This window comes from Lepus europaeus, chromosome 19 (genome assembly GCF_033115175.1).
Source record: "Lepus europaeus isolate LE1 chromosome 19, mLepTim1.pri, whole genome shotgun sequence".
Lineage (NCBI taxonomy): Eukaryota > Metazoa > Chordata > Mammalia > Lagomorpha > Leporidae > Lepus > Lepus europaeus.
The window spans coordinates 56,874,318-56,888,217 of NC_084845.1; positions in this window are offsets into that span (position 1 = coordinate 56,874,318).

Below are 13,900 nucleotides of genomic sequence, written 5' to 3' on the forward strand. Positions count from 1 at the left end.
CGGATTCTGTCCCAGTTGCTCCTCTTCCACTCCAGCTCTCTCTGTGGCCTGGGAGTGCAGTGGAGGATGACCCAAGTCCTTGGGCCCTGCACCCGCATGGGAGACCAGGAGATGCACCTGGCTCCTGGTGTCGGATCAGCGCGGTGCACCGGCTGCAGCAGCCACTGGGGGGTGAACCAATGGAAGAGGAAGACCTTTCTCTCTGTCTCTCTCTCTCACTGTCCACTCTGCCTGTTAGAAAAAAAAAAAAAAGTTTCCACCAGTTGAAATCAGGAGTTTCCAATGTGCAAATTATTCTGCACGGAATTACTATCTGAATAAAGGCATAAGGTTACAGTGCGGTTGACCTCCTCGGTGATGTGCCTCCCTCCAGAGTCTGCGTAGATTCGAATGGACATTTTCCCAGTTTTCACCTGGAGCCCAGCTGTTAGCCAGAGAGCGGTCTCGTCCAGTCTGCTGGCTGACCTCAGCAGGCTCCAAGAAAGCAGGAGCGCAGGGTCTTTGCTGAGTATGAGCCTGGGGACTGCCGGGGTGCTGCCAGCCGCCAGCCCTGCGTGGGTGAGCGCCATGCTAGGTTGCTCTCTGCAGGAGGCTGTTGGAACATATCACACAAGTGAAACCTGCTGAATTGGCTTCTGTAGCATGGCGAGGATATTTTTTATTAATCCTGTTCCTTGGCACCAAATGCCTCAATCTCTTCTCCTTTCCTACATAGGCTTTTTTGTTGTTGTTGTTGTTGTTGTTATGAGCTTACCTGAAATTAATAGCAAAGCCTTTGACTTGACTGGGGCAATTTACACTTAGCAGCTGCTCTGTCCAGTGGGCGAACTCCTCATCCATGTCCATGGGGTCTAACGGGCAGAATGAAATACAGAACTGACCGGTGGCTGGGTGATTTTAGACCCTTGGTGCATCCTGCTCTGTTTCCAGTGTGAAGAAGCTGGCTTACCCTCCAGGCTCATCACCGGTACTGCCTTCCTGTAATGCATTTGTGTGACCTTCACCTTGGTATCCTCTCCGTTTATTCTTTGCTGTGATCAAGGAAACCCAACTTACCAATTGTGAAACTTGGTATAGAACCAGGGATTCACTGTGTGCCGTCCTGACTTCAGGAGGCAGGAGAGCCAGATGCCTTTCCTAAATCCAGGTGGGTGATGGATCAGTGCAGCGCCACTGGTGTTGTGAGGCTGAGGACCTGGGTGTGAGCTCCGTGGTGCCAGTTACCCAGGCTGTGTGGCTGCAGAACATACCTCTGTTCTGGGTGTTTGCTTCGCGTGCGTGCTGGAGCCCACAGCAAGACTGGGCCAGAGGCCATGACCGACACTTCTTCAGCAGTTCAGGAACAGAACACAGCACCACACCTCGCTTCGCATTGGTGAATGGGTCCAGCCCTTCCGCAAGCCACTCCCAGGCAGAGCTGATCTCCCCGATCTGACTTGCTCCTGGACTACTCTCTCCTCATGGAGCTTTTCCCATTCCACTGTAGAGTCTGGTAATTAGTGTCCATGTATTATGTTCCCTGCTGGGACTGTAAACTCCTTGAATGCATAAACCACGTTGAATACATTTTTATATCTCTTGCGTGGCTCTTGCATGCTCAATAAATATTTGCTGAAAGAAGGAGAAGGATGGGTGATTGGAGAAACGGATGGATGCATAAGTACGTAAGTTATCTTTGCAAATTTGTTGGCTAGTACTTCTGCTGGTATCCGTCAAGGACAGATAACTCAGAGATGTGAAATACGGTGTAATAATTGTGCCTGATGATGATGCTACATCTTCCACAGAACTGATAAATCTGATAAGGCTGTGTACATGGAATGCCCATCATATACTGATACGGTGTAGACTTCCCTTCCTGCTAACACAACCCCGCCTTGTAGGCATTTCCTGCAGGTCTAAAAGCTCACCAAGAAGCTTCTCCCATTGTAGAGAAAGAGAAACTGAGAGCTGGGCAGGTGCTGTGGCACAGTGGCTTAAACTGCTGCTCAGAATGCCTTCATCTCTTATCAGAGCGCCAGTTGCAATTCCAGCTACTCTGCTCCTGATCCAATTTCCTGCTAATACATGTGAGACAGTAGATGATGGCCCAAGTACTTGGGCCTAGGGAGACCTAGTTGGACTTTTGGGCTCCTGGCTTTGGCCTGACCTAGCCCTGGCTTTTTGCAGTCATTTAGGAACTGAGCCAGCAGATGGAAGACCTCTCTCTTTCTCTGTCACTCTGTAAATAACTTGTAGAACACAGAGTAGCTACAGTGCTGTGCATCCACAGTGTAGGGCAGAGCAGGACCAGTAGAGTTAGGGCATTTGCTGTTAGGGTACATTAGTCGTCTCCTGATAGGTAACACATTAACCAAATTAAACTAGCATGTAGCAGCAGGACAGTAAGGATTTCTTTTCTCAGTTTCCCTGGGTCAAGGATCTGAGTAGGCTTGGGCTGGCTCCAGCCTAAGCCTCAAGGCTGTCATAAAGCTGCAGTGAGGTTGGCCAGTGCAGTTGTCACCCCAAGGCTCCAGTGGAGAGGAGCCTTTCCACGCCCACTCAAGTGCCTGGGGACAGGACTGGAGCCCTCACTGGCTGTTGACTGGAGCCATCAGTTGCGCGCCTTGTGGGCCTCTGCCTTCCCACAGAGTGGCTTGCTACCTCCAGGAGAGTGATAGAGACAAGGTAGACAGGCCACAGGATTTTTGTTTGTTTGTTTTGTTTTTTAAAAGATTTATTTATTTGAAAGAGCAACAGATACAGAGACAGATCTTCCATCTGCTGGTTCACTCCCCAGATGACTGCTAGGGCCAGGGCTGAGCCAAGCCAAAGCCAGGAGCCTAAGGTTTCATCCAGGTCTCCCATGTGTATGGTAGGGGACCAAACACTTGGGCTGTGCTCCTCTGCTTCCCCAGGTGCATTAGCAGGAAGCTGGATCAGAAGCAGAGCAGCCAGAACTTGAACCAGCATGGGATGCCAGTGTTTCAAGTTGCCACTTAGCCTGCTGTGCCACACCAATCACAGTTTTTTTAAGCATTTATTTTACTTTTTAATTGTTTGGAGATTGATTTCTTTGAAAGATAAAGTGACAGAGAAAGAGAGAATCTTGCATCTGCTGGTTCACTCTCCAAATGGCTGTAACAGCCAGGGCTCCACCAGGCTGAAGCCAAGAGCCAGGAACTGCATCCCGGCAGGTCTCCCACGTGGGTGGCTCCTGCAGTACTTACCAAGCCTGTGGCCGTCATCCACTGCCTCCATGTGCATTAGCAGGAGGTTGATTGGAAGCACAGAGTAGTTGGGACTCGAACAAGCGCTGTGGTATGGGGTTGTGCATATCCCAAAAGTAGCAGCTTGAACCCCACCATGCCACAATGCCCACCTCATGACCACAGCCATTTTGTAACCTAACCTTGAAAATGACATCCCCTTGTGCTGATTGCATTTGGCTGGCTAGAAACAGGTCCCTGGGTCCTGCCCGCACTCCAGGGGACAGGATGACATAACGGCCTGAGTCCCGGGGGCTGGGGCTCCCCAGGGGCTGTCTCAGACACTATCCACTCTGGGGAGGCCCCAGACTCACAGTAACCTTCCGTGTCCTCGGTGCCACCCAGAACCTCTCACCTTCCTTGCCTGAATTCTTACAGGCGATGAGAATTTCAGGGCAACTCAAGCAAACGCGGGCCTTACCCAGGGTCGGTGCCCCTGGGATGGCAGCTTGGCCTTCTGACGGGTTCGGTGATGGAAATGGTGACTGGGGGGGTGGAGGGAGGGAAGAGCCCTTCTTGATGTTCGGAGGGAACACACACCCCTTCCAGAATGAGTCCACTCTGCTGTTGGAAACGAAAGCTTCGAATGCACGGAAATCCCCTAGGAACATATTCCTCTGCGTCTGTGAAAGCCAGGCGGGTAGGGTAGATGCCGTCAAAAGGAGGCAGCCGACCGGATGGACCAACAGCACAGGGTGTTTTTAAGCCCCTTTTTGCTGCGAACGGTCATTGGCCCTGCAAGTCCAAGGCCATTGCCAAAGCTCCTTAACTCCTTAAGCAAGATAATGACATCTTATTAAGGAGCGGTTGCTCAATTATCAGCCACTGAGCTTAAAACAGGAAAGTGTCATCGTTGTCGCTGCTTCCCCCTGGCTGGGATCAAACATGGTTTAAGCTGCTCCTGCCATGTGAAGTCCGTCGCATGCCTTTCTCCTCATCCCTGCTCAGAATTAGCCAATAAATTAGAATAACTGAGTGAGAAAGGGTAAGACAAAGGAAGTGGCCAAAGTGGAGGCTGGGGCCTAGGTCACGCTGAATACGGAACGAAGCACGGTTTTCGTTTTGGTTTTTATAGGTTTGAAAACAAAGCTAAAGTATAACGCTGAGGATCAAGGTCACGGTGTTATCTTTCGTGGGGTGAACGGGGTGGGGGTGGCGAGGTCACAGCCTGTGCCCGTGACTCGGCCCCTCCTTCCTCTGTAACATTTATTTTCCCGAGCTTCTGTCTAATTAATATAAGGCCGTGCTGGAGCACACTGGCCCTCATTGGGCCTGTCACTCATTAATCAAGCGACCCTTCTAGCCTTGGGTAATGACCTTGAAAGAATATATCAGCCCATGATGGCGGAAGTGAGGAATTAAATTGTTTCTCTGAGTGCTTATGGTCATTGCTGACAATTTATATCTCACAGCTGCCCTGGGCTGGCCATGCTGGCCATCGTGCAACAATCATTTTCCTGGCCAGGAATGGATTGTGTGCTGGACAGGGACCGAGCTGGCCTCCTGTACATCTACATCTTTATGTGCCTGCCCCTCCCCCCACCGCCTTTTCATCACGTCTTTGTTTGAGAGGCAGGGATTGTGCAAAGTTAAAAGCTTTGTCATGAAGGCCACCAAGAGCCAGAAGCTGGGGGTAAGTCGTGTGTCTGGCGGTCCCCTGCTTTGTGTCCGAGCACGCGGCTGGTGCCTCTGCTCATGTCAGACTGGAAAGGGAAGCATCTTGAGAATTATGTGAGCGCAAAACTCATAAGAGGAAAAATTGCGGGAAATATTAAAAGGCAGCGGAGGGTGTATTGTGGATAAGTGATTAAGCCTGAACCCTTTCTGGGTCTCTCCAGGAGGTCAGGGAGATATTGGCTGCGGGCCCTGAGGGACCAGGCAAGGACAAGGATTTCCACCCTTTTGCCTTTCGTGGTGGTTGATTTATACTTGGTAGTATCTTGGGGTATGTGGGGGCGTGGCTAAAATCATGCCCGCCCACCAAGATAAGCATTGTCGGCATGTGGAATTCAGTGCCCTGTAACACTCAAAGTTTGTGTACCCATTTCTCTTCCGTGTGTGCTTCTTGCAAGTGAGTGAATTGTAAGAGCTGTCTGCCTGTGAGATGGCCTTTTCCATCATTTTGCTGTTTTGCAGTTGAATTTGCAAAAAAAAGTTAAGAGGGAGAATCTTCCCATTAGCCCAAGTGTAGCAAATAAATAGCATTCTCTTGCCAATGGCCTTTCAAGCTACAACTATTGGACTTTGCGTGTGAGGCTTTGTTAATACAGTGCTCCAGCTTTGATTTGTCCTGGGTGTTTTCTGGCATACAGACATTCAGTAGTGGTTACTTCATGTATGTGCTGAATTTTCAAAGAGCCATCACCGACAGGAGTCCCTGGGGAAGAGGACAGGAGTTCTGTGTTTGTAGAACCGAGGCTTGGCTGTGGCTCTTAGGTCTCTCTGGCTCTTGTTTGGGGCACGGGACTGTTTGTCATCGCTGAACAATGCCTTCCATACACAGCTAAAAGTCTTTCCTGGGGCATATATAAGTGGTCACAGCTCACCCTGTTGTCCTTCTGTGACTACACCGTGTCCAGTGGTTAGCAGAAAGGAGTGGAAAACGGGGAGGACTTTGACTTGTTCAAGCACAGTGGCCCTTGGCGAAAATAAGACCCATCTTCGTTCTACCCACCTGGGGAAAGACTGTGCACAGACTTGGACAGCTAAGACCCTGTCCAGCTCCAGCGAAAATGGAGGCACACGGACAGTTTGCACACTGACCGTATGCGTGCTGGTCATAATAAGATTCACATTAGAACATTTAGCCTTTACGTGGCGGTGGAAGCGGGGAGCTCCAGGCACATCAGGACTGTTGCATTTTTTCCCCCTGAATTCTTTGCCGCACCACGCGTGTGGCTTGCGTACGGCAAGAGGCTGAGGAAGACAGCAGTGGGCTGAGTGATGCGATGCTTTGATTCACCCGGGGATCAGAACACAGGAATCATGCTGATGTGTCAGCTCTCTGGGAAGCGCTGTGTGCAGAAGATAATTCTCGCCCTTCTGCCTTTCTGTTTTCATTTCACGCCTGTGTTCTAATGGAAAGGCCACAAAAATGGAAACTCAGAGGCCTGCCTTCCAGTCCCGGTGCCACCCTCACTGGAGTATCCGCTTTGCAGGAGTGGCTGCTTCTTTGGGCACGTGAGAGTCTCTAAATCCTAAATGAAGGGGTTGGACTTGCTCATCTCCACGGCTCTTCCTGACGTGACATTTCTGTGATTCTAGACGACTGCCTGTCACTTTCGGAGGGAGAAAGCCACATAATAGGAAAAGAATGTGTTTATGGATAAAAAATGGCCGGGATTGCCTGTGCTTTGCACCTGGGCGGCGCTCCCACAGATGGCTTGCATGGAATTAGCTGACAGATGAGAAATCGCTCAGTTCAAATCCCCCAGCCTCTGTCCTTCCCACACGTGGACACTCACGCCACCTACGTCCCAGGGCTCTTGGTACCAGCCGACCCGCCAGGCTGTCACTTCACTGACATACAGCCCTGGTGATAAGGCTGCTGTTTACCTGAAGAGTTTCATGGCTTTTTGCGGAAATTCTCCAAATCAACTGATGGTTCCTGTTTCAGCTATCAGTGAGTTGGCTGGGTTTGAAAAACAAAAAACAAACAAAAAAAAACAGTCCCTGCTTCTATATTTTTAATTACAGAGGTCTGGATTGTTACATCAAAATACTATGCATATAAACGTTGATGTATTTGTTTATTTGTAAGTTTTGGTAAAGGATGGGGCTTCTTCAAGACAGGAAACAGTTCTTGGGAAAACACATGTGAAAGGCAAAAGGAAATTAAGGGGAAAAAAAACCAGGAAGAGGTGATGGAGAGAAAATTTTATATCTGTCTTGTCTTTTCTTTACTTGTCTGCCCTTTCTCCAAAAGACCCAAGTGGAAAACGCTAGCCGGCTTCTCCCCACCCCCAGCACTGCATAAATTGCAGTGAAATGTGCCAGGCGTCCAGGGCGAGGGACCATTTGCAGGGCTGATTCTGCCATCTGGGCACGTGAGAAAATGCCACAGGGCATGAGACGTACTCACATGGGTGTCAGGGACCTCAGCACAGGGGCAGGGCTGCCGTATGGGGCAAGACGGCCTCTTCCCCACCTCCCGGGCAGTGCACACCACCTGCCATTGGCAGACTGAAAATTCAGGCAGGTGCATCTGCTTGGGGAAACCGTGCAGTAACCATTTAGGGTGTAAACTGGAGCGGTAAGAGACCTCCTCCTGAAGATGGGGACTGTTCTCCAAGTTCCTGGATAAATAGATTTCCTGTGTTTATTTCCTGAGTTAGCCTTGAAAACCATTTTTCAAATCATCAACCCCATGTTGTTTCAGACGACATCATGCAGTGCGCCCCCTGGTAAGGGAGGGACAGAGAAATCCCTTCCCTGGACCCAGGGTGGGCCCAGGACACAGCTCCACAGTGAGGGGAGCATTCGCCAGCACAGCCTCTCCCTGGGTGTCCGGGCCTCGAGCACTGTGCGGCCTCCTTGGAACCATCCTGCTCCAGGCTCTTCTGTGCTTGCAGGCAGCCTCGTCCTGCCGGGAACCAGTTCCTCGGCCATTTGAATCCCTGCTCTGAGTGGTCCCTGAGGACAAGGGTGCTCACAAGCTGTCTGGGGGTCCTTCCCATTCCCCTGACAGACCGGGTTTCAATATAGATGAAGAGAAACTACTGAGATCAAACCCACAGCAATTGCTAAGATTGGAGTCTGATTGAGCAAGCCTTTGTGGATTTAGAAAACCAAAATTTATTTAAGTTTTGCAACGATGCTGTTATTCCTGTGTGTCTCTAACTTTTCCATCTATGTGATTTTTAAAATTTGCTTTTTTGAAAAAAATTTGCATATTGATTTGCAACACAAGGAGTTTTCATCTTATAGTTCTTTCCCAAAATATCCACAGTACTCAGGGCTGGGCTGGGACCAAAACCAGGAACCTGAAATGCAATCCTTGTCTCCCATGTGGGTGGGAGGGACCAAGTTGTGGAGCCATCACTGTTGCCTCCCAGGATCTGGGTCAGCAGAGAGCGGGAGTCAGGAGCTGGGAACTGAACCGAGCAGGTACTGCAACACGGGACTCACACGTCTTAACTGCTAAGCTGAGTGCGGGCTTGCTCCCTAGGGATACTTTGTAATCCAGGTGAATTTCTGATGTGTTGCCGGTTTTCCACGATCATTTCTTTTGCATTTTGCATTTGTGATGCTCAAAACCAATGGACATCCACACTCTGATGCCAAACTTCATTGAAGAGTGATGAATGCCTCCTATTAAGTAAAGTTACCTATAACTGATAGTCACAGGTTTTATACATCATTAGATATGAAGGTATCCATGCATGCTTGCTATATCTTGCCAAAGGGAAAGGAACTTAGCATTGTCATCAAGACTTGTAAAATCATTCTTATTTTGGGGGCCTTTATAGACTCGGAATTCCAAGGGCCCAGGGCTGGAATATGCTGGAATATGGAATCAGTAGGATTTTAGGCAGTATGATAGAGAGAAGTGAAGAACTTGGGTGATGTGAGCCAGTCACCCTTTGGAGCAGAAACTCACCTGATGGGGAACCTGTCCTTTTTGGGGTCTTCCTAGATTTCCACCTTTTTCTCCTTTCACTTTCACTACAATTTTTTTTCACAACAGCTTCCACGAGAGCCACTGGAAGGAAGACAGGAGGGAGATACGGGAGTCTGGGGAAAGAACCAGTATGGGATCCAGTGTGAGACAGATGTTGCCATTCTCCCCACTACCCTGCCCGACCTGTCTGTAGTGTTTTTCCATTTTAATAAGAGATTATGAGTGCTGTGTTGATTGGATCTGAGTCAGTGGCACAGTGGTTGAGTAGAAACATGATTATTAGAAAAATGATTATTACTGTCATTATCATTATGCTATTATTCATGGCAGTTCACGTTCGTACAGTTTGCACATGTACCAGTCTCCATCCCAGACTCCTTACCACAGTCCTCTGAGGTAGATTCTGTTTTCTGTCTCTTGTCGATGAGCTACCTCAGCTAGGCCCACCGGAACATGTGTACTCCAATCTACCTGATGTATAGCCTGCCAGCCAACCTGCCAACTAGCCAAGGAGACCTAGTTCAGGCCTCGAAAGGGAGGGCAAGGATCCCCTCGTTGCTCTTGTCAGCAGGCAGGTGCTTGGGATCCCTGGTTCATTCGTTTTAGTTTTGTTTTCTTGCACCGTGCACTTCTGGAGTGTTGTGTCTGATCCTCTGGAATTACGACGTGTTGGAAGATGACTTTGGGTACTGTACATGGTGGCGGTTTTCCTGGGCCTCTAACCTCGTCTGGGAGTTGATACCTCTCTCCTTCTCCAGGCTGTTTGTCTGTGTAATATGTTACCAACAGCACTCTGGAATATAAAGATCTCTGTGCTGCCTTTTCTTTTTATGGACTCTTTAAAGGCAGGATCTTTATTCTCACAATCATCTTTCTTTTTTCAGTGTAAATAGTAGGTGCTAAATAAATATTTGTTAAATTAAATTGATTGAATCTGCATGTAGCTTCTTCGATGATACAGCTTATTCGTTCAATAAACATTTATCTCATGTCTGCTGCATTCACTTGCTAGACACCAGATGTTTGTAGAAAGAATGAGTGGAGACTATAGACTCATCTAGAGCGGAGAGGGCTGACGGGGAAGAAACCAGATGGGGATTTTGAAAGGAAACGCACCTGCTTTTTCTAAACCCATTGAAAGAAGACCAACTTTTATGAGCTGAAATTTACCAAGACCATTATTTTATAATTTTCCAGAAATCCATCTTCCTCAAATGAAAGCTCACAGTTAATCTTTACTTTAATACATAAATTTAGGACAACTTGAGACAGGGTTGTTAGACTAATACTTTATAATTTTCATTTTCATCCTAGGCGAAGACAAAAAATTATATAATTTGAATTCTATTTTGTGGAACTTGGTGCAATATATGGAAAGTTTCAGAAAATGGAAATTTGGGGATTAGCCATAGTCATAAAATAGAACAATTGGAGAGAGATGCAAGAATAGAGTATTGAATCTTTTAAAAAGTGAAATTTGAAGCCACACTTTTTAACTGGATTCATTATCTGAAAGAAAGCCTTATTTTTCCATCCCAAACACGAGTTTGTGAAAGCTGCTTGATGTGAAGTGAAATCAGGTTCCCAAGGAGTCTCTATAAACCAACATTATATGGCGTTCATTTCCATGCCTTCTTTTTATCTTTAAATGTGTAATTTGCCTTGCACATTAAACCCTGTTTTAATTTCTGCAAAAAGGCATGAATTTTTTTTTCTCTCCCAACACACTGCCAATAGACCTACTACATTTCCTAGGGGTTTTGTATTGAAAATGGAACAGCCTTAATTCCTAGTGGTTTGCGGTCAATGCCATCTACATAGCAGAGCCTGGCTTATTACTCAAATAGTAATGTGGCAAGTAACCCTGCTAACAGAAGTGAACCTCTTTATAGTGGGAAGGCTGCAGACCACTCTTGTGGGAGCCCCATGAATGGAAAACCACTGGGACTGGAATCTTCAGTCATTGAGGTCCCTGGGAAGAGAGACTCTGGTGAAGTAAAGGCAGAAGAGGAAGACATCAGAGCAACCAGGGCCAGAAAATGGAAAGCAGGGGCTGGGGTTGAGGCGTAGTAGCCTAAGCCTCGACATGTGGCACTGGCAACACATGTGGGCGCCGATCTGAGTCCCGGCTGCTCCACTTCCCATCCAGCTCCCCGCTCATGGCCTGGGAAAGCTGCAGAGGATGGCCCAAGTGCTTGGGTTCCTGCTTGCACATGGGAGACCCAGAAGACGCTCCTGGCTTCAGATCGACTCAGCTCTGACTGTTGTGGCCATTTAGGAAGTGAACCAACGGATGGAAGACCTCTCTCTCTGTCCTTCTCTGTAACTTTGTCTCTCAGATAAATGAAAATAAATCAAGAAGTAAAATTCTGACCATCTGAGGTCTAGACTCAAAGTCCCAAGATTCTGAAAGTAGGACAACTACTTTAATGAATATCAATGAATAATGTGCCTAAGGTAGAGAATAAGAAAGGTTTTTTTTTGTTTTTGTTTTTGTTTTTGTTTTTTAGTGAAAGGCAAATATTTTTTAAAAAATAACGTTTTAGACAAATGTAGTAAGAAGAGTTTAAAAAGAAAATTCACTTAAAAAATCCTTAAGAAGAATGGTGAAATGGTAAACATAAAATCTTAGATAACGGACAGGGAAAGAAATAGGGCTATGGCCAATAATACAGAAAATAGCTTTTTTTTGGGGGGGGGGGACTTTCTGTCTCCTGCTTTTCTGATGAGTTGACTATTTGTAATAAATACCCATCACTAACTGTCAATTTAAAATTTAGGAAAAATTTGCAGGCTGGGTGTCTAGAAGGACAGGACTTCTGGAATCTTCTGGAATTTGGCAGAGCATCCCTTGCTTGCTGAGACGTTGCTGGGCTCAGCTGCGTTTGTGTCTATCTGCTCACTTCAGTGAGACTGGAGAAGTTCACATTTTCCACTAGGAGACACTGACTCCACTCAGTGCCTTTGAGACTTCCCCATACTTGGAAAAATCTATTTGACTTCAGTGCTGTGCCTGTGCCAAAAATCTCTCCCCTGGGGCTGGCGCTATGGCATAGTGGGTAAAGCTGCCGTCTGCAGTGCCAGCATCCCATATGGGTGTTGGTTCAAGGCTGCTCTACTTCCAGTCCAGTTCTCAGCTATGGCCTGGGAAAGCAGTAGAAGATGGCCCAAGTCCTTGGGCCCCTGCACCAGCATGGGAGACCCTGAAGAAGCTTCTGGCTCCTGGTTTTATATCAGCCCAGCTCCAGCCATTGCAGCCAGTTGGGGAGTGAACCAGCAGATGGAAGATCTCTCTCTCTCTCTCTCTGTCTCTCTCTCCTTCTCTCTGTTTCTATCTCTCCTTCTCTCTCTCTTCTTCTCTGTTTTTCTCTCTCTCTCTCTCCTCTGTTTCTCTCTCTCCTTCTCTCTCTCCTCTCTGTCTCTCTCTCTCTCTCTGTGTCTCTGCTTATGCCTCTCTGTAACTCTTCCTTTCAAATAAATTAATTAATCTTTAAAAAATATCTCTCCCAGCACCTTGTGCCAAATGGCATAATGGCTACTGTACTGTAGCTGGGAAAGTATGTTAACATTTAATGGCCAACTGGCCATCAAGTGCCCATTTTGAACTATTCAGAAATGTCTTTGGGAACCAGCATTGTTCTACATAGAAGTGTCTGGTTTGAGTCCTCACTACTCCAGGCTTCCCACCCAGCTTCCTGCTAATGCATTTGGGAGGCATCCAGCATCACCCGAGTGTTTGGGTTCCTGCCACCCACATGGGAAACTTGGATGGAATTCCTGGCTCCTGGCTTCAGCCTGGCCCAAATGTTGTAGGCATCTGGGGAGTAAACTGGTAGATGTTCTCCGTTCCTCCCCTCCGTTCCTCTCTCCCATGCTTTTTTGTCTGTCAAGTTTTTGAATAAATTAGTAGTCAAATCTTTTTTTAAAAAAAGATTTATTCATTGATTTGAAAGGCAGAGTTACAGAGAGGCAGAGGCAGAGGCAGAGGCAGAGGTAGAGAGAGAGAGAGAGAGAGAGAGGTCTTCTATCCGCTGGTTCACTCCCAGATGGCCGCAGTAGCCAGAGCTGCGCCAGTCTGAAGCCTGGAGCAAGGAGCTTCCTCCTGGCTTCCATGCAGGTGCAGGGGCCCGAGGACTTGGGCCATCTTCTATTGCTTTCTCAGGCCATAGCAGAGAGCTGGATGGGAAGTGGAGCAGCCGGGACTTGACCAGCGCTCATATGAGATGTCGGCACTGCAGGCCATGGCCTTAGCTGCTACGCCAGTGTCGCCCCAGTCAAATCTTTAGATAAAATCACTTTGGATTTGCAAATGAAGGCAGGCAATGGAGAGAAGTGTGGGAAGCAGCTTCAGGATAATTTGTTCATTAAATGGAAATTTTTTTTTCTTCTTTCAGGAAATTTGGTTAAATGCCCTTGTTTGTTGTTGAAGGAATTTGCTACATTTCACTCTCTGGGGACGTTTCAGATTCCTGTCTCTGCAGATCTTTGGATGTGTCTTGCTTAGGGCAGAGTCTCCCAGCTGCCAGACCCACAGCTCCATGTTCCTTCTGCTGGGGTTTGGGCTGCCACAGCTCCTCTCAGTTCCCTAGATAGAAAATGAACAGTGATTTCTTCTGTCGGACAGGTAGGGACTTGTGGATAAGGTGACTTCCCCGAATCAGTCGTTCGGCAGCAGCTAATCGCACCAGGAGATGAAAAGGAACCAATGGGAACACAACAGAAGTACATCCCAGTGCTGTGCTTCTTGGTTGAGGGAAATAAGACCTAATGACGTTGAAAGAGGGAGGCGCTCTCTAGCCCATGTCTGCCGCGTCTCAGATTAGGACTTGGAGGGGTCCATCCAAAGGAGGAGATGGTCTCAGTGACTAGAAGTGACCCACATTGCGAATGCCCCCAGGTGGCCTCATCACACCTGTGCTGTCCAGGACGGTGGCCACTAGCATAGGCAGCTAATGAGCACCTGCACTGTGGCTGGAATATGCTCCGCATTCCAGACTTCACATTTATCCCAAAAAGGAGTAGGTATCTCAGT